This window comes from Dermacentor albipictus, chromosome 2, assembly GCF_038994185.2.
Source record: "Dermacentor albipictus isolate Rhodes 1998 colony chromosome 2, USDA_Dalb.pri_finalv2, whole genome shotgun sequence".
NCBI classification, from domain to species: domain Eukaryota; kingdom Metazoa; phylum Arthropoda; class Arachnida; order Ixodida; family Ixodidae; genus Dermacentor; species Dermacentor albipictus.
The window spans coordinates 51,271,475-51,297,992 of record NC_091822.1 but is presented as its reverse complement, the minus strand read 5'-3'; the positions used below and the strand labels follow the sequence as shown (position 1 = coordinate 51,297,992).

Sequence of the window (26,518 nt, the reverse complement as noted above, 5' to 3'; positions counted from 1 at the left end):
CATAGAATTAACCATAGCACACTACACTATGAATGTCATGAGTTGTTTTTTTAATGTTTTGCAGAGTCGCATGAGATGCCGTCAGTGAAAGGTGACAGTCAGTGGTCCATGTTTACAGCGTACATTCAATGTTTAGGCGTCCTTACGTTGGAGGCCAGCGCGGTAGTGTTAAGATCCATTTGCAGTGGCGTGCCGCCAGGCAGCATTCTTAAAACTGCGATATATATATATATATATATATATATATATATATATATATATATATATATATATATATATATATATATATATATATATATAATGAAATGGGGTTTATGTAGCTCGTTCGAGGGATCGCAGGTAGCTCTAGATCACGAGTCCTAGCGCTTCGCATCAACAACCCGCGCTCATGTCTCGCGCCGCAGCGGTGGCAGTCCGCACAGTGCCACATGCATATTGCCCACTACAACTACAGTGCCACATGCATATTACCCGCTACAACTTCCCCCAGGGCGAAGAGGAGCCATCCTGGCGACCTAAGGCGATGATACGATAAGGGGGTCGTGGTACGGCTTCAGGAGGCTGACGTGAACAGTCTCGCGGCCACGGCGGCCTTTGTCCGAAGATGGCGTCACCGGTTCGACCACATAACTCACAGGCGAAGTACACGCGACGATCCGGTACGGACCTTGATATTTCGGGGCAAGCTTTGGGCTAAGGCCTGGAGCTTGGAAGGGCAGCCGAAGCCAGACGTGAGAGTCCACGGCGAAGGACTGTGTGGGCTGATCGTTGTCGTGGCGATCTTGGCGGATTCCTTGGGTATCCGACGTGAACGAGCGAGCCAGTTGGCGGCACTCTTCAGCATGGCGAGCAACTTCGGAAAGAGGGGTGAATTCAGAGGCATCCGGGTGATATGGTAGTACGGTGTCGAGGGTAGTGGATGGTTCACGCCCATAAAGAAGGAAAAATGGTGAGAAGCCTGTGGTAGCCTGAACGGCGGTATTGTATGCGTACGTCACAAAAGGGAGGACATCGTCCCAATTGGAATGATCCGACGCAACATACATGGTGAGCATGTCCCCAAGGGTGCGGTTGAATCGTTGCGTTAGACCGTTAGTTTGTGGGTGATACGCCGTAGTGGTGCGGTGAATCGTGCGGCACGCGGCGAGTAGCTCATTAATAACTTCGGACAAGAAGACACGGCCTCGGTCACTGAGCAGTTGTCGCGGTGCGCCGTGCCGTAAGACGAAATGCCGTAAGATGAATGCGGCGACGTCGCGAGCAGTAGCCGAAGCAAGTGCAGCAGTTTCAGCATATCTTGTCAGGTGGTCTACTGCGACAATTATCCAACGATTTCCGGTAGCACTGCATGGAAGAGGCCCATAAAGGTCGATGCCAACCCGATCAAAAGGACGTGCAGGACACGGTAAAGGTTGCAGAGGGCCTGTCGTATGAGAAGATGTCTTGCGTCGCTGACCGGGTTGCACATGACCGAATGTATTTGCGGACATAAGAATACATGCCGCGCCAGTAGTACCGCTGGCGGAGCCGCTCGTAGGTTTTCAGGACGCCAGCATGAGCTTGTTGTGGGTCTGCATGGAAATACGTGCATACGTCGTAACGCAAATGGCGAGGGATGACTAGTAGCCATTTGCGACCGTCGGGCTGATAGTTTCGGCGGTACAAGATGGCGTCCCGTAGCACGAAGTGGGTGGCTTGGCGGCGAATGGCTCGAGGGCATGTAGACGTTGAAGAACTGCTAAGAATGTCAATGAGAGACACAATCCACGGATCTTTTCTCTGTTCAGACGGCATGTCAGTAACAGCAAGCGTAGCAACCTGCACTCTATGGATGAAGGTGGCCTTTCGTCGGATCGCATGGGCGCACGGGAGAGCGCATCTGCATCAGAATGTTGGCGCCCGGATCGATAAATGACGCGAATGTCAAATTCTTGGATCCGAAGAGCCCAACGTCCAAGACGCCCCGACGGGTCTTTCAGTGACGCAAGCCAGCAGAGCGCGTGGTGGTCTGTCACAACGTCGAACGGACGGCCATACAAGTAAGGACGAAATTTGTTTAAGGCCCAAACTATAGCTAAACATTATTTTTCCGTGACAGAATAATTGGATTCTGCCTTCGTGAGAGCACGACTCGCATATGCAACCACATATTCTGGAAAGCCAGGCTTCCGTTGTGCAAGGACGGCCCCAAGACCAACGCCGCTGGCGTCGGTATGAACTTCAGTCGGTGCACTCGGGTCGTAGTGGCGTAGAACAGGCGGTGAGGTAAGCCGACGACGCAAAGAGGTGAAGGCTTGGTCACACGCCGGAGTCCAGTCGCGAAGGGCACCAGAGCCAGCCAGGAGCTTCGTCAGGGGAGCGATGATGCAGGCAAAATTGCGCACAAAGCGGCGAAAATAAGAGCAAAGACCGACGAAACTGCGGAGCTCTTTCACCGTAGTCGGCCGCGGAAATACTGCGACAGCACGAAGTTTGTCAGGGTCGGAAAAGACGCCGTCTTTGGACACGACATGGCCAAGTATGGTCAGCTGGCGGGCTCCGAAGCGGCACTTCTTCAAGTTAAGTTGAAGGCCGGCGGTGGTAAGGCAAGTAAGAACTTCGCGTAGACGAGAGAGGTGAGTGGTGAAATCAGGAGAGAAAACTACCACGTCGTCTAAATAACACAAGCACGTCTTCCATTTGAGGCCTCGTAGAAGATTGTCCATCATCCTTTCGAATGTCGCGGGTGCATTGCAGAGGCCGAATGGCATTACTGTAAACTCATACAGGCCATCAGGCGTAATAAAAGCTGTCTTGGAGCGGTCGGATTCATCCACTGGCACTTGCCAATAGCCCGATCGCAAGTCCAAAGAAGAAAAGAATTCGGCACCATGAAGACAATCTAGGGCGTCATCTATGCGCGGGGGAGGATAGACATCTTTTCGTGTAATCTTGTTGAGGCGACGATAGTCTACACAGAAACGAATCGAGCCATCTTTTTTCTTAATGAGTACTACAGGAGATGACCAAGGGCTGCAGGATGGCTTGATAACACCACGTTCAAGCATGTCTTCAACTTGCTCGGCGATGACACGACGCTCGGTGGATGACACGCGGTACGGACGCTGGCGTAATGGTGCGTGGTGTCCCGTATCAATGTGGTGAGAGACGGTACTTGTGCGGCCTAATGAGGCTTGGTTGCAGTCAAAAGAGGCGTGAAAATCATTTAAAAGAGTAATAAGCCGCTCACGTTGTGTCGGCTCGAGGTCATCGGCAACAGAGCGACAAAAAACATCCGGTGGTACTCGGTTAGATGGCACATGGGGTGCCAGTGCTGTTACGTTGGCAGTATCCACGTCGTCGGGAACAGGGAAATGCACAATAACGTCAGCGTCCACAGTCTGGATGGTACCAATAGTCTCGCCACAGTGCAAAGCCAAAGTGTACGAATTTGGGTTAGAAATCAGTATTTCTGCAGCCCCATGGTGAACCGTGAGGAGAGCGAAAGGCAACAATATAGGCTGGCGGCGAATGAAGACGACAGCGGGTGAAAACATGACCGTCAGGAGTACGCCAAGGATTTGTGCCTTGCTGCTGTGCGCTGAAAAAGGGAGCGACCTGCTGGCGAGGCGAGGGCGGATGAGAGAACACCGGCTGGAAAGGCGCTGAAGGCGGAGGAGAGAATCCCGGCAGACGAGGCGCCCGTGCAGCGGCTTCAGCATACGTCAGAGGCGCGGCCACGGGAGCCGGATGACACGGAGGTGGAAGAGCTTCGGTCACTTGCTCTTGAATTACCTGTCGGATCGCTGGAGCCAAATATTGAGAAGGCTTCTCCGTGGTCGGCAAAATCGAGAGCTGTCGCGCGACCTCCTCGCGCACAAATTCTTTTATTTGCGTCAGCAAAGTTGTGTGGTTGTCGCCAATAACCAATGCTGCTAACGAATCTTCCGTAGGCGGTGGGCGCCGAGCTAAGATGCGTTGTTTCCGTAGCTCGTCAAAACTTTGGCACAAGTTGATAACTTCGGCCACGGTACGCGGATCCTTCGCTAGCAACATTTGAAATGCGTCCTCATCAATGCCTTTCATAATGTGTTTTATCTTGTCCTGTTCCGCCATTGACGGATTCACGCGCTTGCACAGGTCAATGACATCTTCGATGTCACTTGTGAACGTTTCACCGTGATGTTGCGCGCGCCCCCGTAAGCGTTGTTCTGCGCGAAGCTTGCCCGAACACTTCTGCCCGAACACTTCTGCCCGAACACTTCTGTGAAACTTGTCTTGAATCTGCTCCACGTTGTGAAATCGTGTTCGTGGTTTCGGAACCAGAGGTTCGCGACGCCGGCTAAGTAAAACAGCACATTGTGCAACTTTGTGACGTCGTCCCACTTGTTATGCTGGCTCACCCTTTCGTAAGATGACAACCAATCCTCCACGTCATGATCATCGGTGCCGCTAAAGATGGCAGGATCACGCTGGCGCAATGCACCGGAAACGATGACCGTCGGAGGCTGTGGTGCATCTTCCTGGGTGGTTTCGTCAGGCATGGTCGCAGCAGTCGGTAGCGTCCGGCTTCGGAGTTCCAGTTTTCGAGGTTACCCCGCACCTCCACCAAATGAAATGGGGTTTATGTAGCTCGTTCGAGGGATCGCAGGTAGCTCTAGATCACGAGTCCTAGCGCTTCGCATCAACAACCCGCGCTGGTGTCTCGCGCCGCAGCGGTGGCAGTCCGCACAGTGCCACATGCATATTGCCCACTACAACTACAGTGCCACATGCATATTACCCGCTACAATATATATATATATGTATATCTTACAGTGAGTAGTATAATAATAAACTAGTGCCTTTGTAAGTTCAGTTTTTATTGACCTGCGGTATTTGAGCGCTACTATAGCTGACTAGATTGATATTGGACAATAATAATGTGATCTATTAGAATGTATTTGGCGGGTGGTATGAAAACACTTTTAATGACCACATGATTTAACCATTCTAAATTTTTTTCCAATCTACTACTTTGTAAGGTCCTTCGGGCCACAGTCAGGTTACTCGTGCAACTTTTAACCACAAATGACTATTAGAGTTTTTACTAAAACATATTATTGGATTTGATTAATTTTCTTTACTAATATGCGTAAACACTGTTCATATCGTATAACAAAAGCACAAGTTTTTCTTTTAAGTCTGACTTAGTAGAACTTAAGGTGTGTATAATGAAGTAATCCCGTTACTTAACGGGAGTCACGTTGTAGTGGTAGTGACGTGGTAGTGTAGTGTAGTGTAGTGGTAGTGACGTGATATTGTCACGTGGTAGTGACGGTGAAGAAAGAACACAGTAGCAGTACTGTGAAAGACAAAACTAGCTTTTATTGGGCGAACCTGTGTCCACAAAACAGGCTACACTTAAAGCACAACGATAGCGGCGAACACAGTCGGCGATCGTCGAAAATCTGATCAGCGGGTCAAGCGCGTCGGCTTTTATACAGTAGTCATCGAATTTTCCATACTAATCGTCGGGGCCCGCATGCCTTCCACAAAGTTCTACACCATGCGCGTCAGGCGAATAAATCAGATAACACAAGGTTCGGGGACAACAGATTGCGGATAGAAGCATCGATAACGTTCCAGAAACTTCGGATACATGCAAGCGCGTCCCGTGCTGTGCGATAAGATTTGTTAGGCGGCGAAACGTGGTCACCCGATAAATATAAGTACACGTGTCAATATGATATTGCTATCTATAGGTACTTCCGAAAGAAAGTCAGTTTTATTTCGTGTTCAAAAGAAGGACTACAACCTGAGCGGTACCAACAAATACCAACATTGAGCATGCGTACACTGCAAACTTTCTTGCAGTGTATTTTCTCTAAACCCTGGGCTGGGATCGCCTCACTGACTCACTTTGCTCAAGCTAGTGGGAACTATGAAGCGTACGTTTCCTGTTGCCTTAACACGCTGAACTGCAACTACATCTCACTTTTCCTCTCGACAAAGAGTTACTGCGATTTCGTGTGAGGGACAGCTGCTCAATCCAGTATGTTTTAAAGTTCACTTTTACAAAAAAAATCTATTCTTTTCATTATCAATGGCCCCAATGATGGACCAGCGAAACCTATCATTCTTCACTTACATTCAGCTCTAGCATACCGACAAATATTTACACTAATTAAGCTTTACTATGAAAACATGAACGATCATTTTTAAGGAGCTTGTAGTAGTAGGAGAACGATTCAGCTTCCATGATTCATGAAATAAAAATTGGTAGCCTGTACAATGCAGATGCACAAGTCATGGGTGCCAAATGACAATTAGTTAAATAGGTCTTATTGGCGCGAAAGCGACTGAGGATATGCTGTGCCAGACACAAGGTGATAAAATTTCGTTAGTAAATGAAGCATACTCTGGAATAAAAAAAAGCTTACTTAAAAAATCTGTTTCGCCTAAATAGCCGACCACATCATTCAGAGGTATCAGTGCACCATCTCCTAACATCAACGTCGGGTGAAAAGGGGTGTGTGACTTGTACAATACCAGGAAGTACTTTTGTCAATGCGTTCCGATGTGGACACGAAATTAGAATGTGTATTACTGTTAACGATTGATTGCATTTGTCACATGTTGGTGGTTCCTCCTCTCTCAATAAGTAATTATGCGTGATTCGCGTGTGGCCTATCCGAAGTCGAGAAAGAATTACATCTAGGAAGCGTTCCTTGAGGTAGAATGTCTTCCACTCCCCAAAGACAGGTTTAATGAATTGAAGTTTCTTGTCTTTCAATTGCCAGTGGCCTAGCCAATTCGAGAGTATAGTGCTTTGCGAACAGCTTTAATCCCATTCTTTACAGGTATGCAAACTTTTCAAACATTTAGATTTCTTGCTCTTGCTACACATTAATCTGCTTTTTCATTTCCGGGGATCACCACGTGGCTTGGGGCCCAGCAGAAACGAACGGTTTGGCCTTTCCTTTGGTGTCTTATCATGTGTAGGATGGCTCATATGATTGGTTCGTACTGAGATTGTGTATTCAGGGCCTTAAGTGCACTTAAATAATCTGTATAATTAGAGATTTTTTGTGCCTGGCGTTTATAAACTTGTGCACTGCCATCAATCTGCTTATCGTACAAACGCGTACTATTACTCGTTTTTTCCTCGTAAGTGCAATGACTGGAACCACCTTCCCACATCGGTTGCCACTATTGCAGACGCATCGAGGTTCAAAACTGCTGTTCTCTTTGCCATCTAACAATTCCTTCATTGTTTGTTCTGCATTACTCTACTGTGCATGTACCACTCCTTTCTGTAGCGCCTACGGGCCTTGAAAGTATGTAAAATAAATAAATAAATAAATAAATAAATAAGGCATAACACTCAGCAGTGAAAACTGACACAAACTGTGGTAGTCTGACTATGCGTTTCCAGGTACCTTCAATTACTCTGCTTCCGACATAAATTGGCATCTTCGAGCAGTCAGTGTAAAGTAATGCAAGTGTCGTACGTGTCTTTCACTCTGCGAAATTCCTGTAGTATCTCTTTACGAGGCGTATCTTGTTTTTTAGATGTGTCAATGAAAAATGTGGAAATTTTGTGAAATCGTTCTAAGGAGCTGTTCTAGTTCGCATGACAGAAAGTGCTTCAGTAGGGATATTGTAGTCACGGCATTTTTCTTCAAATTCAAGTATGAGTGGCCTTATAGTATTTGACTAATTTGTGCAGTGTAGACGTTTGTCGCAGTTCGTGATAATGTTATATCAAATATTATCTGGCGATGAGCTAGCTCTTATAACGTCACATGAGTTGCGCTCTTGTGTGATCAAAAGACGCCTCGTTACTCTGTGAATACAAACTGGGAATGGGCGAGGTCCTATACGGACCGGTTACCATAGGTCGGCGCACTCACTCATGAGTGCACTCACCCACACTCGTTTGAAAGGCGTGAGTGCGAGTGTGAGTGAGTGCCAGAGAGTGGGACCGGAGGTGAGTTCGACTGCGAGTGGGTGCCAGCTATTGCGAGTGCAGGTGAGTGCCAGTGACTGATTGGAAGTGAGTGCGATTGGAGGTGATTGAGACTGCGAGTGGGTGCCAGTGAATGCGAGTGGAGGTGAGTGCGAGTGGGAGTGCCAGTGAATATGAGTGTAGGTGAGTGCGAGTGCTAGTGAGTGAGTATTCTCCCGCACTGCTTACCTATGCCAGTTACTAAGCGTAGTCCTTTATTTTGCACGGGATATAAACACTGAACGTACGATTGTCTTGCTGGACCACATATTGCGCACCGATAGTCCAGGTGGCTGCGCACCAAAAAACGATAAATATGTAGGAGAAATTTGCGGTCAGAACCTCTGCGCTTCCGCGACCGGACTTTAGGACACTGAGGGCCTTATTTGTTCGAGCCTCTCGGTTATTAATATGATTAAGAAAATTTAGCTCTTTATCGAACATGACCCCTAAAATATTGTGATCTTGTTTAACTGGCAGTACCGTTTCATATAGCTTTAGGAAGGGGTCCAGTTGTGAGCCCCTCTTCCGAGAGAACATCATAGCAGCAGTTTTTTTCCAACGGAAAACGGAAGCCATTTGTATTAGCCCATTGTTTCCATTTGTGATTTGGATCTGCCGTGCACATGTTATGCTAGATGTGCTGAAAACAATTTGGATATCATGACCGTAAAGAGAATGCATAAAGGTAGATGGTATGACCTTGCTAGCAGAGTTCGTTTCAACTACAAACAGCGTTCTACTTAAAACACAGCCCTGAGGCACACTGTCTTCTTGGGTGAATACACATAACAGAACTCTACCAAGACGCACCTGAAATGTTCGAGCGGACATAAAATCAGAAAGCGACTTCAGCATTTTGCCCCGAATCCCTAAGTCTGCCAAGTCTCTTGAAATGCCGTATCTCCATGTGGTGTCATATGGCTTCTCCATGTCGAAAAATACAGCTTGGCAATGTTGTTTGCGTAAATAGGCATTCTGTAGTTCAGGTTCTAATCGAGCCAGGTGGTGAGTTGTAGAACAGCCCTTTCTATGACCACACTGATGTCTATTTGGGGAATTTTCTGTTTCGAGGGTAAAAGGTAACCTGGTTGTCACCAAACATTCGTATGACTGCCAAACAGCTGGTGAGAGCAATGGAGCGGTAGGTGCTGCGGGGTGTTGGGGGTTTTTCAGATTTTAGAAAAGGTAAAATTACAGCATTTTTTCATGTTATCGGCATTTCGACAGTTTCCAAGATGTTAAAAAATTTCAGTAATGCTTTTATTGAGGTTTCTGATAGGTCGGTAAGGATGGTGCAGTGGATGCGGTCCATGCTAACTGCAGTTTTCTTTTCAGAAAAAAGCACAGTATTTCATTCTGGGAGTGTGAGAAGAGCGTTGTACGGTTGATCGGATACAGCTGTTGGTAATATTTGTTTTTCAGCATATTTTTTCTATTTTCAAAATGTGTCCGTGTAGGTGTCTCAACTTGATACTCTGTAGAAGTGTTCCCTTGAATGTTTACTTTTTCTTCGAGTGTTGTAAACCAGGACTTGAAAGTAAAGGAATTGTGCAGGATCAGTAATGGTGGTGGTAACAACTTTATTGAAAATCCGGCAAATTCGTTGGCCGGGCCTAGGCCGCCCCCGAGAAAGTCCGGCGATCCTGTCTCCTCGCCGCGTCAGGAGCTTGCTGGATGGCCCATAGTTGATCTTAGAGGTTTGAGCTGCGCAGCGTAGCCATCCACGTGCCGCAGCTTGCGTGAGCCTTGCAGCATAGTTCGCAGTTATCGTATGAATACATGTCTGGGTATATCCTCCTGAGATGAGCGGGGATGGCCAAGGTCTTGGTTTATAACTGCCTCCAGTCTACCACTTGGGCCCTGTCGAGTTTGGCGTTAGGGGGTGGATAAACACGCCTGGAGTTCTCATAAAATTTTGTAATGTCACAGTATCTGGTCCTTCTGTCCCTCTGTCCATTCCTCCGTTGGATGTTCATCCCCTGTAGAGGATTCTTCTATGCAGGCGCGGAATGTGAGACCTCGTGCTACGGGGTGTATCCCCTCGATAGTTGATGTTGGGTACGGGGGGTCGGGGGACTCGAGAGCCGGGAACCATATAATGTGTCGTTCCTCCTCCTCGGAGATAATATAGTTCGTGTTAGATTTGAGTATAGCCTTACCCTTCGGCGAAATTCTGCCTTACGCATAATTTCTGACTGCCATCTACGAGTCACTAAGTACATATCTGCAACAGGGGTTAACGATGGCGAGGGCTGCCGCCGCCTCTTGCACTACATCCGGGTTTTCGCCGTGTATACCATACGAACTGATCAAATATTTGTCGGTGTTGAGGACTCCCACTGCGAAGGCACGTGGACCCTCGTATTATGCCGAGTCTACGAGCAGCTCTTCCTTGGCCCTAACGGAGGCTTGTGGTAAAGCCTTGGCTCTATTCTGTCTTTGACCTTGATTGAATTTGGGGCTCATGTTTTGGGATCGATTGGCCACCTGGAGCTTTTCCCTGATCGAGCAAGGGAGAGATGTTTCGTCGCCGTACTGTTTGTGATGCGGTGGCACGAGCTTGTGCAGGATACTCCTGCCCGTTCGTGTCCTCGTTAGTCTCTCGAGTTGCGAGAATTGCTGTTCCTCTATTAACTCTTCAAGCGTGTTGTGGACGCCCAGCTGTAGCAGAAGTTCCATTCTCGTGCTATCTGTGAGGCCCTGTGTCATCTTGTGTGCTCTTCTAATGAGGGCATTCAGTTTGGCCTTTTCCGCCATGTACCAGTTGTGGTATGCGGCCACGTAGGCGATGCGATTAATGACGAAGGAGTGTATGAGTCTGACGACGCTGGCCTGCCTCATACCCTGATGTCTGTTGGTGATTGTTCTGATGAGCCTCATCGTATTCGTGATCTTAGTGTCGAAATTCCTGACCGCTTCTCTATTGGATTCTACGAGTCTGCGCACCTTAATCTGCTTCACCCTGGGTATTTCTTGTCCGTTTTTGGTGCGCACGCAAATATCTTCGTATGCAGCATGTTGGATGTAACCATGTAACCATCTTTCCTTCAGCGTCGCTTGGTAGATGAGAAGTTCGGATTTTTCTGGGCGAGCGAACGAGACCGGCTCTGAAGGGGTACTCTTCCACCATCTCGACCGTGGTCAGTAACCACTGCTCGATTTCTCCGTCGCTTCCCTGGCATACACAGATCGTAATGTCTGAGTATATGGTGTGATGCATTCCCTCGATGGCGTTGAGGCACTCACAGAGGCCGATCATAATGAGATCAAAGAGCATTGGCGAGATCACCGGCTCTTGCGGGGTGCCTACGCTGCAAATATTTTTGTCTTCGGATGCGACCTTCCACAGCATTACGGCGACTCCTGTTTGTGAGAAAATCCTCAGCGTAGCTGTACGCTCGGTTTTTTGGATTGCGGCAATTCTACGCAGTATGGCTGCGTGAGCCACGTTGTAGTAGGCTTTCTTGGGGTCTAATCCTAGGATGGCCCTGGTACCGCTAGTCATGCTTTCGAGTATCTGGTGTTTGATTTGCAACATTGCATCCTGCCTGGAGAGATGAGTTCGAAACCCGAGAATGGTGTACGAATACGCTTCGACGTCGTCCAAGTGTGCGTTAATCCCTTTGAGAAAGGCATGCTCCATTAACTCGCCGACGCACGACGTGAAAGATGTTGGTCGAAGTTTGGCGAGAACTGGGGGTTTCCCTGGTTCGGGGATGAGCTCCATTTTTGCTCTTTAACACTGGTTGGGGATGGATCCTCGGGTCCAGCAATCATTAATGTAGTTGGTCAACTCGGAGATGGTCTCGTTATCCAAGTTACGAAGAGTCTCATCAGTTACGCCATCCGGTCCCAGGGCCGACTTGCTTTTGGGCTTTTGCAAAGCGGCCGAGATTTTCACCTCGTCAAAGTCTCTGTCCAGAGAGAAGTTTCGTTTTCCCGTGCATTCCCCGTGTGGAATAGCAGGTTCTGAGGGGCGTATCTGTCGCGGAGTTCATAAAGGATTTTTTTCATCGGCCTTCGCGTGTGTCTTATTTTGAGCATGGTTTCTATATCTACTGCCTTGGTCTTGGTCGGGCCTAGCAGGTGCCGAAGCCTCTGCCACGTGTGACCGGTGCATGTCCCATCCCATTGCTGTTTACTAAGAGTTCTGCAGTGTTCTCCTATGTGTTTGTTGGGTAACGCTATGCCTTTCCTCATCTTCCTATTGTGTCTGTTTTTGCCACCTAGCCTGTAGCGATCGTTTGGACTCCCACTTATGCACCAGGCCGCTGTCAATCTTCTCGACGGGGAGTTCTGGCGTCACGGTCTTTGTTGCTTTATTCACGTCAGCCATCACTTTTGAGGCCCATTGCTGAATGTCTGTGATGGGCGCGTGCGTCATTCCGGCTCGATTCTTGAGGAACGGGTCCCAGTCCGTCCATTTGAACGTTTTGTAAGGTTCGATCTTTAAAGTCTCCGATAATTCTGTTTCGAGAATTTTGTGGTCACCAGTATGGTCTTCGAACGTGTTTTTCCATCTGGCTCCTCTCGTCTTCTTGCCTAATGTTAGATCTGGCGTGGTGTCTCTTGTGAGCCCCTTTCCCATTCTGGTGGAGGAGCTGGGGTCGGTGATAAGCGTCAGGCCTGTCTCCTGTTTGTCCTGCCTAAAGCCTTGCCTTTGGCTCTAGTGTAGGCGTAGCGCCACGCTCCGTCCTGGGCGAGAAAGTCTCCCCCGAGTAGTAGAGGGTGGGACTCCGGAATGTCGGCGGCCCTCCTAAAATGGGTTAGGAAGCGCTGTAGTATGTGCGCGGGGTTGCTGTATAGATTGAGGATGCACGCACTGAATTGGCTCTTGCTTTTGGGTATCATTTCTACGAATACTCCTTCGATCTGTGCTACCTTAATGTCGTGACGAATGACCACTAAACCTTTCCTCACTAAAGTAGTTACCGCGCAATTCTTCCCGAACGGGGGACCAATGGCTTGGTAACCGGATAGGTTTACTAATTCGTGTCTCTTATAACATTATGATGTCGGGTTTCGATCTGTTTTAAGGTGTTGTTGCAGGACCGCTTTCTTTCGCGGCGTAACTCTTGCAGTGCCACTGCCATATCGTCCGCGCACCTCTTTTACCGTGTTTGCCGATTTCGGTCCGGTCGTGGGGTGGCGGTCTGAACGGCCCCGGATACTGCTACGGTGTGTGTAGCGGGGTTGTGTAATTAATTAAATGCGACCCCAGATGAGGGGGCCCCTCCTGTGGTTACTCGGTGCAGTTTGGCTACCCTAAGACTTGGGTTGGCCACGTTGTTTTCGAGTTGCAGAAGTCTCGACATTATGGTCGAGACCACCAGCATGATGTTACGGAAGCCTTCTGCTTTTTCTTTGAGTACATTTTGCCTTTCTCTTAATTTCTGTCCTAGGGCGGCCAGCGGCGATCCGGTTTCGCTGCTAACAGCCGGAGCCTTTATCCAAGGTGGCGGAGGGCTGTCGGGTTCCTCCATGCGATTATAAGGGGTTACTATAGCTGCACCTCCACTAAAAGTACTCGGACGGGAGGATATCTCTGTCCTTCGACTATTCTTAAGTTCCTGGATTTATCTCGGGAGGTGGGAGATTATTTCTCCTAACAGTGCATTTTCCCGTCTCATTTCTGATATTTCCCTAGAAAATTCAGTCTCCTAAGATCCGCCGCGGTCCTACGAGCCTTTGACCGCGTCTGCCCAGCTCCCCTTGTCGGTCGCCTCTTAGACCACCGGACTGTCTCCCCTGAAACGGGACCGCGATCGCGCATGGCTCGTGGATCTGGTTAGGGCCTGTCCGTTTGTGGCTCTGTGATCTGGACTTTCTGGTTCCCGAGCGGGCCCTCGAGCGCGAAGGGGGCCTGGTCCCCCGGGAAGGGTGTCCAACTGGTTCCCTGGTAGCCTCCTATGCTAGGAATTCTTCTTCCTGTTGTCGTCTTTCGCATCGTCGTCTCTTGACTAATATAGTTCTTAACGGCTCTTAAGTACTCACCCCCGCAAAGTTGGCAACGGGGGCTGCACTCGTGGTCGGGACTTTGGTTGGCCGTGCCGCAGCCTCTACAGATGCGGTACTGCGGGCTGCGGCACACGTCTATGCGGTGATCCAGTCTGCCGCATTGGTGGCACATCTCGTCTTGTTTTCTGTAATACGCGCACCTGCTGAGTGCACCTCGGTAGCGGGGGAAGGTGGGAACATTCAGTCCGGGAAACAGCATGATGACCGTGGTGGTATTACTGAGTCGTTTTGCAGCGACTGCCGTAGGATTCTTTGGGCTAACGACCGGGGCGGTGATGTCCCGGGGTGAATCTTGGAGAAGTATATCCCCGTTGACTACTTTGGAAGTTAGGTCGGGTGCTGATTCGTATGCATTGGTCTCAAAGGCCTGGCCGTTGACCACGAGGCATTCGACTCTTTGGCATCTGTGGTTACCTGTTCCCACATGCGCTTGGAGGTGGCTGAACTATTTTTTGAGAAGACATGCTCCTGGCAAGGGTTTTCCGGCTTGTCTATGAATGTATAGTGCATGGGCTCTTTTCTGTTTCAAGTTAAGAAGGTTGTTGTAAGTTGGGCACCTACGAAGATTGCCCCAGGCCTTATTCTAGTCTTCTTTTCTTTTTGCTACATTACACTCCTTTGTCCACCAGGGGCTTAGTTTCTATCAATGTTCTCCAGTAGATTGGGGTATAGCTCTTTCAGCTTCTGCGATTATCTAATTAGTAAATAATTCATTAAACTCATCGAGACCTAGATGGGCTGAAAAATATTCTTCCAGGATTGACTGTTTCTGTGCAAAGCGGCCAGTCTGCCATTTGGATTTTTCAACGACGCGGACTGCCGGTGATGATGGGTAAAATGATGCCACTTTGATTATGGCAGGTAAGCGGTCACTGCTGTATGGATTGTCCAACAGTTCCCAGTCAAAATCAATGAAAAGAGCAGGTGAACAGAGAGATAAATAAGACAGGTAAAGTTACAAGATGTAGGTGAAAAATAAGTAGGTGCTCCTGAATTTAAAAGACAGATATTGTTAGATAGGAAGAGATATTCTATGAGTTCTCCTCTTTGGTTAGTTTTCGTATTTCCCCAAAGAGTAGAATGGGCGTTAAAATCAGCTACAAGCCTAAAAGAATCCAGTAGCTGCTCAATCATGTTTTCAAGTTCTTATACTTTCGGGGTGGGGAGTAGAAAGAACAGACTGTTACTGTTTTAAAACAAGGAATAGTCACGGCAACCTCTTTGAAACGAGTACTAAATTTAACTTGTCGGACAGGAGTGTCGCCTTTTACGACAGCGGCAACTCCTGGAGACAGTCGGCTGATGTATTCCCGGTTATTTCGAAACACAAAAAAAAAACTCTTAAAAAACTCGGGTTTTGGTGTCTAGATTTGTTTCTTGTAAATAAAACGAAACTGGGGACAAGCTATCCATGCTGTCTTTTTGGTAACCTACTTAATATAATAGAGAAGTATTTGTGCAATAATAGATACATATCTATGGGCTTTCCTGTCCTAATGCTTTGGTATTTAATTCCTCAAAACGAAACCAATCAGATCGAAAACAAAACCACGCTTTAACACGTGATACGCAGTTCTGCGTGTTGTCCTAATTTGTGTGCTTTTGATTAACGAAGCAAAGAATGAAACGTGTCTCTAATAAATAGAAACGGCAATTTTAACCAATAATTATGTTATACTTAATAACAGCCGACTTACGCACAGTAACACCATAGACTACATCCGAAGTCCCAATACTTCACCGCCAGGCCTCGCCACTTACTGGTTTTGAGACTTTCTTTGCTAACTTAACATTTTAATTCCTATTTACGTTGCCACCTGACTGCTAGACTCTATCAATATAAATCATGGTCATTTCATTTGATGAACGTCTTGCAACATATTCTAGCCAGTTTTCAGTCCCTTTAAATGCCCGTACACCCGCATTGGCTCAACTCCCAGGATCCCCCTTTCCCCAGACACGACCAAGCCATGCATGACTACACCGGGAGGCCCCAACCATCATGTGCTCGGGTGATGGTGTGCGTTGTGTGCGTTGTGTCGCAGCACACCAAAGAACTTCTGACACAGACGAGCTTGAGGAGTCCCCTAATAAAGAGCTAGTTCAGTGACTCACCGTTCTTGCTATACTGTCTGGTTGTTCACCGCCGCTACAACGTGACAAATAAATTGGTCCAGTGACAGTGCGCAACCCCCCTCACCACATTCAGGACTGCATTGGTATCGCGACATACATCATTACCGATTTGTGCGAATTGGACTGCTCCATTCAATGAGTTAGTGAAGGCAAGCTTTCGCTGACAAGATTATCAGACTTAAAGGCACGTGCCACTTAGACAGTGCTAAAGCCACTGATAATGATTACGTACTTGAGGAATTCCGTCACCGCCGGAAAGAGAGAATCAATGGCATTGCGAAGAGTTTGGGGTGCGCTGTTGACGTTGAGAATGCATTAAGTACGAAAGTTAGGATCAGTTGTGGTGCGACAAGGGGCGTGTGGCTGGATAAGAGTGTTCTCGATTACTGTCATCCACTTGGTCCCCAGCGAAGCTACCAAGTGCTGGAGGCACCGTGTGTGTTGCTATATGTAGTGCAGCCTGGCAGGAAAAAGCGGTTGGCTTCCTTCAGGATAGGTGCTTCAGCTTCGGCGGCGAGACATTAAATGAGCGCACCCTTTTGCAACGGTACTCTCCCCAGTTACATTTCCAGATGTCGAGGGGATATGCGGGTAGCAATTTATTTTAAAGTGGCAGTCCATGATCGCTATTATAAGGTTCGCAGGTGGCGGCCTTTATTTGTTATCGAGTTGGGCGAATGTACAGGATAAAACATGGAGTTCGTGACTGGAGTTGGTGTTTTGAGAGTGGTGGTTGCATGTATATGTTGACGGAGTGATAAAGCTTGCATTTCTCGCATGGTTTAATCCGGGCATCTTGGCCGCCGCGACCGCCGCAGTTTGATGGGGGCGAACGAAATGAAGAAGCACTCGTGTACTTAAGTTTGGTGCGTGTTAAAAAAATCCACCTGGTCAAAATTATTCCCGAGTCTACCAACACGACGTGCCTCATAATTCATTCGTGCACATAAAATCCCAGACAAACATTTTATGGATGCCGAGTGTGATGACAGATGGAGTATTCGTTTCAGTGGCGGAAATTTGAGTACCGGGGCTGCGACAAATGCTTGAACTTCGTGTTGTAAAGAGCATAGCCGGAGTAGCTCTACCAATTAGAGTGCGTCTGTGGTATCTTCGCCTGGGTGCTGTGTACCACGAGCTTCTGCTGTCTTTTAATACAGGCTGTGAGATGCTGCCGGGTTGAGGCAAACAGCTGAACAGCCATACCAATGTCAGAAACTATGAAATGACTATGATATGGCCATGACTACAAAGGTGAGATTATTTTCTGGCAGAGGTGGGACGCTACTGGCCTTTGCGCAAACTAAGGCAATTCATGAGGTCCCATCGCAGCTTGTGCTACACGGGCTAGAGGTCGTCACCTGGTGCGTATTTGGAGCATACGTTTGCGTGCAGGAGGGAACAAGCTTCTGCCTTCGTTATCTCGTACATACGTTATGCCTTTGTCGAGGAGAGTGGCTTCTCCCGGGCTGATGTTGGGTTCCGGAATATTAGGATGACGAGCCATCGAAGTATGCAAGGCCTAGTGCAAGCTAGGCCTTGCACTATGTTCGGCTTTACCGCTATTTCGATGAAAGCATTCTGTCTCGGTTTGCATTTGAAATAAGCTGCCATAGCAGGTGCCAGAATAGGCAAATTTCGCCCCTTATTGACACACAAATTTGTTTCGATCGTTGAATACAGAATTTGTTCGGTAGAGCATTTTTAAAAATTAACGGGATGGGAAGGCTAAATGCTGCTAAGGTTCTAAACCTTTCAGAAGTTCGAAATCGTAACATTCAGAGCACCGTTAGTCGTAAGATAAAGCACCACCAGAAAGGAACAAAACAGACCGCACTTACCAGTTATTACGGGTGTCGCCAAGAGCAGAGGACTTGTCACAAGTCCTGAGGCACCCCAGGTTAGGGGAACCCGGCAAGGACCAAGATAACCGGTGATCAACAATGGCGAGAATGACGAAGTCCCCGCCAGGAATAGGGACAATACTGAAAATACGCCGAGGAAAGATACTAGACCTTGAGAAACGGTTACCGCAAACATTGCTGCAGAGAGAAGGGCAAACGTTAGCGACGCAAGCAAGGTTCGGTTCACAAAACCGCGGTCGGAGAGGTATGGCAGTGCAATGTGGCCTACAAGTAGGTCGGTGGCCGCGCAGTATGTTCCCACCAGCTCGGCATGAGCCAACGGTACACCCTTGTCCCTTGCATAGTCGACTAATATCGTTCTAAATGTAATTGCTGAGTAATTCGTCACTGAATTTTGGAACACGAGTACGTAAAACCTTGGGTCAGTAAGTAAAAGGAGCAGTCCGGCTTTGCTTGCTGACGGAAAGGCCGTCTTTTTGTTTTCATCACAGCGCACTCTTTCAACGTTGCTTGTCAACGAAGAAATTGGATTATTCTTCAGAGGCGTGTTCACAGCTTGCGGCGGGAAAATATTAGCAAAGCCTGGCCCGCAATCAGGTGCTTGTGAGGTCACGGGATTCATGCTGCCTTTTATGGTAGTGTTTGCTGGTGCTGATGAGGTGCCGCCAGTGTCTTTCTTCTCAGCGTATATGTTTATTTCGCTATGTGGAATCGGCTTAGCCACAACATTATTTTCCTGGCCTGTAGACGCTCTGTCAAAGTTTTTACAGGACATATAATTCTTAGTTGTTACGTTTGTTGTGCTCGTGTTTCCATGGAATGATCCTTTGTAATGGCGCCTACTTCCTATTGACCTAGGTGTCACGCCACTCCTAGTTTCGGTATTAGTGTGGCCAAAATACAGTCGTTCCCTAACCGGACAGCACCGCAGCACTAGCACTAGCGCTGTTACGTGCATAAGAAGCGCTCCACAAAGTGCCAGCGTGCTGCGGACGCCGTATACTGAATTTAAACGGGATACAATGGTGGGGAAAACAAGAACAGCCAAGGTGCGCCCGCCGTCTTTCAAACCCATTGCGACAGACTGATGCTCCAGGAACGAGGTCGCTACAGTCACCGCCATCGTATTCTCCATGAATCCGATGCCCAAGCCTACGAAAAGAACAAAATCGAAATATAAATTTAGTGTAGGACGCTACGAAGGTGACGCAAGTAGTTGAGATCAGCTAAACACATTTTCATCATGTGCAGCTGGTCATGAACATACGGAAACGTGGTGGTTACCTGTTTGACAGACAAGTTGTCAATGCAGCCTAATTCAATGGCATCCAGAAGAGCATATGCTCGAAGCCATCAAATAAAAATAATTCCTGAATTTTGTGTGCCACATCCATGACCTCATAATGAGGCATGCCTTAACGGGGTTTCGGGAATAGTTTTTACCCGCGCTCTGACGCTATATATAGCATTTATTTTTAGATCGCAGCTCTTAGGGGCCCGTTCCTGCGTTGAGGGTCGGTGTCCCTCGGCGTAACTGAGCGAACGAGCACAGCGGGGGTTAAAGACGCCGAGAGTGGACGGCACGAGGTGGAAAGCTGGGGAGGAGTTGAGGAGGAAAGCGGAGGAAAAGCTTGGCGAACTGGTGAGCCGGAAAGCGGAGTGGTGCAGGAGACGCGCTCCACGGCAGCGACCAGGCATGCGCCGAGCGTGTCCACGGATACCATATATGGAAACAAAAACCAAGTGCACGACCAGACGAGGACAGTGAAATGGAGATAGATGTAGCGGTCGTGTATCTCACTCCACTTTCACCGTCCTCGTCTGTTTGTTCGCTTGAAATTTTTGTCATGTCTTACCAAAGCACCCAAATAGCCACTTTATGGAAACAAAGCGTTGGTGCGGGCTTCAGACTCACTGCGCATGCGCTACTTCACGACGCAACTAGTGGAAATGCTTCGCCTGCCCCTGCTGCTAAACGCACTGCCCGAGCAGTGGCTCAGCGCCACGGGCGCCACAGGACGCAACCGTACAGAAGTGAATTATTTGCCACAATACATCGCGAATTCAAAACACCTTAAGAACTGCGCAGAAAATTCGCCTTAAGGAGAATTGTAATTGTCGGTGCATTTTAAAAGCCGATATGATATTTGTACCGCACTCTACCGTAATATATAATTTGTGCTGCATTTTCACCCTGCATGCTTTGTAGTCTCGATTACCGTGTGCTATTAGCTTACTATGAACGATGTCGTTACTGTAAAGCTATTTTCTATGCTCTGCACGACGGATGCACATAGGGAAAACTATAGATCATGTGGGCTTACATGCGACTCTTATACGAAGCAAGATTGAGCAGCATTTACTTCACACTCGCAACGGACACACTTAGCAACTTAAGTAATTAGTAGACCAGTGCAGTGTGCACGAGATAGAAGTGTTATATTGTATATCGAGGGTGCAGCCAGTAACACGCGAGTAATCATATTCTCTCCTCGCAGTCAGTAGCGAGCACACAATAATTTGCATATCGACGTACAACATCGCTGAAGAGGCCACAAGCTCTGTTAGGAACGACTGAACGTGTTTCTCGTGTAGCGGAGTGTGAGTATAGCACATTGATAGCAATTAAGCACCAGCACACTGCGCGAAAGAAAGAAAAGCAAGTGAGACACTAATGCGTGCGTAGCCCTGTTTCTGCGCACAAGTGCTCAAATGCGACTCATTCAAGTGCATGAGAAACACAGGACCCGATAACCGTCACTTTCCGTGCAGTCTTGTTAACTTGCCGCAACCTGAACAATCGCTGCCCTAGTTACGAAGTCTACACGCGCATCTGAACGCTCTATGCTTACCGTCTTTTCGTATTCAAAACGCAGTTTTACAGCGAAATTGTGTACCTCTACCGTCCAATGAAATTTTGGTGTTGTTGGCATGGTAAGCAAAAAAAAAAGACATTGGGCGCGGCCAGCGGCTACAATGGCCTCCCGTTAGGAGGTCTTGACAGTAGCTCCTCAGGATTAAATAAAGTTCGCTGTCTGTCTGTCTGCCCCCATACGTGGGCCGATCCCGGAGATAGTGCAATGGCGGGCCGACCCGCGGCGGAGGTGAAGCAGGCGTTCAGCACTCCCCATACGTGGGCCGATTCCGAAGATAGTGCAATGCCGGGCCGAGCCCCGGCGGAGATGCAGATGGCCATTAAGAGGCCCACATACACAGTTTCGCTGGTCATGCTTCTTCAGAGAGTGGAAGAGCACTTAGATTTTTTGGTATGGGTTCACCTCTGTGGCTTTCCGTCTACAAAACCAACCGAGCGCATCAAAAATTCAGGAATCGAGAGGTCGTAAACGGCATTGCTAGAGTGTTATCACAGGCCCGGAGCGCGGGAAGGCAAGACACAGGCGATCGCGTTGCTTCGACCACAAAACGAATATCTACCAGAGCAGGCTTACTGGGCATGAAGTCTACTCTATGTAAAGCCGTTATCTTATACAGTTGTTTTTTAGACGCCCCGGGAAACTTGTGCAGCGAATGTACTACACACAAATACAAACATGTCGTGTCGATCTGAAGACGGATCGCAGGGCTCTTGCACGAGCAGCTTCCTCGTTCGCTGGTTGTTGATGTAGCCAACGACGGCACAGTGCCACTCGGACGAATAATATTTGCACATTCCGTTCAGCAGACGCAATAAAAATACGTCAAAAGCAAACACCTCAGCACAAACGTCATGAACACGTTAAAAAACACAACACTATTGTAACACACACTGCAGATGCAGTCACTTATTCCTCGCTCCCGCAGTCCTCACCAGAAGGTAACACCTGGTGTCGAGAATAGTATTGCGGCTGACATTCGCGCTACTAGGCTATACAAAATTTAGGTCTCTAGGATCGTACCAAAAGTAAGGGACGTTCCTTTGCAGGCGCGTAAATGCGGTGGTGGTCGCCAGTTCTACGCAGCGCCTCAGCCTCTTTGTTCAGTGCACAGGCAACGCAGTTTATTTTGTTCCCTTTAGAGTGTCAAACCACGTACAAGTGAAACAGACATTCTCATAATGGGAGGAGCAGAAGAGCGCTAGTGTGACAGAACTAAAGCATTTCCGGGCATTTAGAAATCATCGCCGAGTTTTTGGATGCGTACCACGTTTTGACAGTACCACAGTGCTTAGCCGTTATTTTGGCAATAGGACAATAGTCGAAGCAGCAAAGATAGATAAATTGGATGACGCGTGTGTAAGCACGGCGTTCCTGATACAGACTGAAAAGGATTTCTTGGTGCGTATCTTTCGAGCAGGGCTGACAAATTCAATAATATCAAAGGGCAAAATCAGCTTTTCTGAGCGTCCCATGGGCTCCCCGTGAATGGAAAACATTGCATCTTTGGCTTCCAGAAAGGCATTGGATGCTTGGTGTACTCGCACTTGTTGTCGTTCTCAGCACACTTTGCATTGTATCGTCCATCGAAGGTGGCAGGCGGCTCTTCTTAAGAATAATCAAAAAGAACGTGTGCCCCCAGATGTCGGTGCTTCCGAAGAGACGCTACTTCCAATGTATTGTTAGCTATTTTTCTGTATTCTTGATTATCAGCGTTTCAGAAACGAAGAAAGCGCTGCTCCCGGAGCAGGCGGTTCAGCTCCGGCAAACACTGCAGGTCGATGAGCTCTAGCTGACTGTGGAGTCACAGTATTCCGGTGTCACGATGTATCCATCGCGAAAAATGTGGTAGCGCTAATTCTCCTCTTTGAATGACTTGAAACATTTCTGGAACTCTGCCGCACATGCTAGCTTAGGTGGCGCTTACTGACCTTCGCGAAGAAACTTCACGTCTCCTTGTACATTCATAAGATAGACTGGTCTGGTGGTAATGGGGTGAAACACCACAGTGATACTTTAAGAGACGCTCGGGCGGAGCGATTTCAGGGCTCGATCGCCAAGCTAAACCCGCCTGTTCCTACAACGCACCACCACCACCTCTGCTTCTCTCCAGCAGGAACGAGCTTCTTGCAGGTAAGAAAGTCCTCTATGGTGCCGCATGTAAGGTGTGATACGAATATGCGCAGATTCTCTTAGAAGACGAATATGGCACTCAATGTGTGAGGAATAAGATGAACCTTTCCCTGCAGAGCTGTCTTGAGCGTATTAAGATGACAAGCGACATCAGTGGACAAGGCTAGGTCCCATAAGGACTCTTCGTCTTCAATCTCCGGAATGCCTTTCGCTTCGTCGCATCAGAAACTAATGGTGTCGTCTTAAAGCGTCAAGTAGGGATTAAAACATTCCTACAGCTTAAACAATGGGATTCCGTGTGACATGACATGTCGACGTGGTCGCTTTCCACTACCTACAAGCAGCCGCTAAATGTTCTAAGCTTCAACCCACCCGAATGCATGGCACTTGACGACTGTTGAGTTGTTGAAGTATTGAATTCCTCGAGGACGTTTTTGACTTCCTTGCTTTTCTCTTCCCCCGAAGTTCATCTGTACATTGAACACAGTTCTGCAAGTTCTATCCAGACTCCTGCTATAAACAAGCAACTGGGTGAAGTATTTGATGCCTGCACTCGTCCAGAGCTAGAGGGTAATAGGCGTGCTTGCTGCAGGGCGCTTGAAGTTGTTTTGTTAAGACTTCTGCAATATTAGGCACACGTCACTGTACCGTCATTCTTGGCAAGCTGAGACCTTAAGAAGTCAGCTTCTCGTGCCACATCGTGCTGCAAGGCACTCTTTTGTGAAGTCACCATCCCAACCAGTCACTATCCCAAAATATCCCAACGAAAAGCTGGGATATTTGGAAGGGCGCCCCCGGAGCTGCCACAGTATGCATTATTTACTTTCGTAAAGGTACGTTGCTGCGCATGCGACTTCCGGTTTAAGCTCGCTGCGCTCGTCTTGCTGTCAGCGTCCGAAAGATCGCCGAATTCACGTGAGTCCTTTGGCTCGAAGGGGCGTCTAACGTTGTACTCATTCTGTACTTAAGGGGAATTCGACACAGTGGATAAATGCAACTTGCCGCAATTTCAACAATAGAAATACCTGCATTCAGGTTCACTTTGAATTTCCGGCATTTCTGTGCGATATTTCTCTTCTTTGGCAGCACGCTTATTTTTCAATAGGGCCATCTGGAAACTGCAAGCGCTGCAAGATAGCTCACGCCGCCTTTCGTATAACCAGCGAGTCGTTGCCATCTAAAAAAGCCGAAGTTCTACATAAACCAACCATTACATTTAACATCGACAGGTCTCCCGCGAGATGTTTTCTTTTCTGCTCCGAGCTGTTTACTTGCAGACGGGCGCAAATTTAAATATATAATTCATATTGTAAATGTAAAAATTCTCATGTGCACAGTGTCAAGATCCTCAGGGGGAAACACGGCTGCGAGCCGCTAAATATCCTCTCGCGGGCAGCATGCGGGCAGCGCGCCGTACGCTATAGGCAGCGGGCTGCCCCGCTTTAGAGAAACAATCAGTTCGGATTAAGCGCAGACCCTGTGCACGTGCTCATTGTGCCTGTTTGTTCATTTTCGGGTGACATATGTATGCAGTACATTTCGTTTACTTCCAAAAATAAACGTAGTTGTAAGTCAGCGCCTTGTGTGTCTCGCCTGTTCACCTCGTCCTCGTCAGTTCACGCTGGTCTTCATTCTCTATGATACAGTTGTAATTATTCCCTTACCAGCCGTGCTATTGCAGTGGCTATGACGTTGCGCTGCTATGCTCGAGATTGCAGGTCAGATTGTAGTCGCGCACGGCCGCATTTCGGTGAGGGCGAAATTAAATTTAAAAAAAAACGCTCTTGGAGCAAGATTTAGGTGCACATTGAAGAACTCGACTATATGTTCAGCCTCATAATGAGATCGGATTTCGGCACGTGCGACACCCAGGCTTTATTTTTTTAATTTATTTCTGGTAAGGGGACAGCTCAGTTTAAATAAACAGTTCGTAATATGAGCATAGTTTCTGTATTCCGGTGCTAGCTGACGCCATCTAGCATCTCATTTTCCCCGTATTTGTGCCACCGAACTTTTTATTAAAATTCTACAGAAAGGTACAAAATTCAACATAAAAAATTCACTTCAGCGCATGCGTTTCCTTATTTACCAACGAAAGTGTCTCAGCCGTTTCTGACCAGTATGTTAAGTCTATTCAAGTGCTATTGCTCGCACTACGGTATAAAACCGATTGAGTACCTTTTGCATATAGTATGCAGGTAGTTGATTTCAAACACCTACCGTGAAGACCTCCAAAAAGTACAGTCATGACCCCCACGTTAGGCGCAAATGCCGACAGCATGAGACTTGTCCAGAGAAGAATGCTGCCAAGCAGGGAAATTTGGAAAATGCTCAGGAAGCGCTGGAGCAACGAAACGACGAGACCTGAAAGGCAATAGGAAGGCATCAATAAAGAATTGTCATTTGAAGTCATTTTGTAATTGGTACAGGTCATATCTAAGAACAGCGTTTTTTGTCTACGGTATCCCATGTATCACGTTCTTCGGCGCTATATTGCCAATAACGGTCGCTTTTGTAGCACCGAATGCTGACCAGCAGTATAGTGCCAGTGAATGCACTAATTTTCTTTGTAATAAATTATTCTTTTCGTCGACATGCACTTGGTGCATTTATTTTGCCATAGATCAACATACAAAGCACACAGAACCCTTCAGGCCAACTGAAATAACATGTTGACCGCGTAGAAAGCGCAGTTTAAGATGGTGTAAGCGTAAAGAATCTTACGTACGAATACGGCCATTTTTGATACAATAACCGAAGAAATGCCGCTATTATCACTCGCCACAAGTGACGCATGACCCAGAACTCACGGCTTGTTAGCATGACCGCCGAGATAAGACGGCCTCCGCGGATGAGTGCGGCGCGATGAGAAATCTCGTAGGCGCTATGGTGGGACTTAGCGACAGCAGGCCACACTGGCTGAATGTGTCGGCTGCTTAGGTGCTGTTTAAAGACAGCTTACAAGAGGACTATACAATTACCAGCCCGGTGGCTTTGCTGACATTGCTTTAGTGATATATTGTCCCGCTGTAGTGAAGGTGACGAACACACAAGCGAAAATTGTACACGAACAAGAGTGCGACTGCCTATAGGCAGGTTGCGAACGTAGTTCCCGCGCCTACTAGGGCGCCCCTCGCGGCGGCGAGCGCAGAACCGGCAGGATACGACCGGCCCGCTTGCGTTCGGAAAGCCTGTATGTGCACTGTTTCGCGCGTAGCGGTTGCCTTTTGTGAGCAATGCCGAAGTGCAACCCGAGCTGTTGAGTAGTGGGCTGCAACAGCACGTACACCAGCTCACGAGGAGCAAAGTTTTACAGGTTTCCAAGCCGACCGTATGAAGCAGAACGGCGTCAACACTGGATAGCGCTCGTCCGACGGCATAAGCTGTTTTAAGTTCCGGCGTTATGCCAAGTGCGTTATAACGCTGAATTCTTTGCTTTTACAGCAATGATGGCAGCAACGGGACACCTACAGTAAGTGGCGTAGCTAGGTCGTCTGGCACCCGGGGCCCATAGGTCTTCT

General features: G+C 48.0%; 1 long non-coding RNA gene across 1 annotated transcript in view; it reads right to left on the bottom strand.

Annotated features, from left to right (window-relative positions):
* Nucleotides 1-26,518, bottom strand: part of LOC135904320 (uncharacterized) — a 115,050-nt gene that overhangs the window by 38,320 nt on the left and 50,212 nt on the right. Inside the window, exons 2-3 of the long non-coding RNA XR_010565094.2 lie at nucleotides 25,218-25,361; nucleotides 17,968-19,143 (exon numbers count right to left, since the gene is read on the bottom strand). This is a non-coding gene — a long non-coding RNA (uncharacterized lncRNA). The remainder of the gene's footprint in view (nucleotides 1-17,967; nucleotides 19,144-25,217; nucleotides 25,362-26,518) is intronic.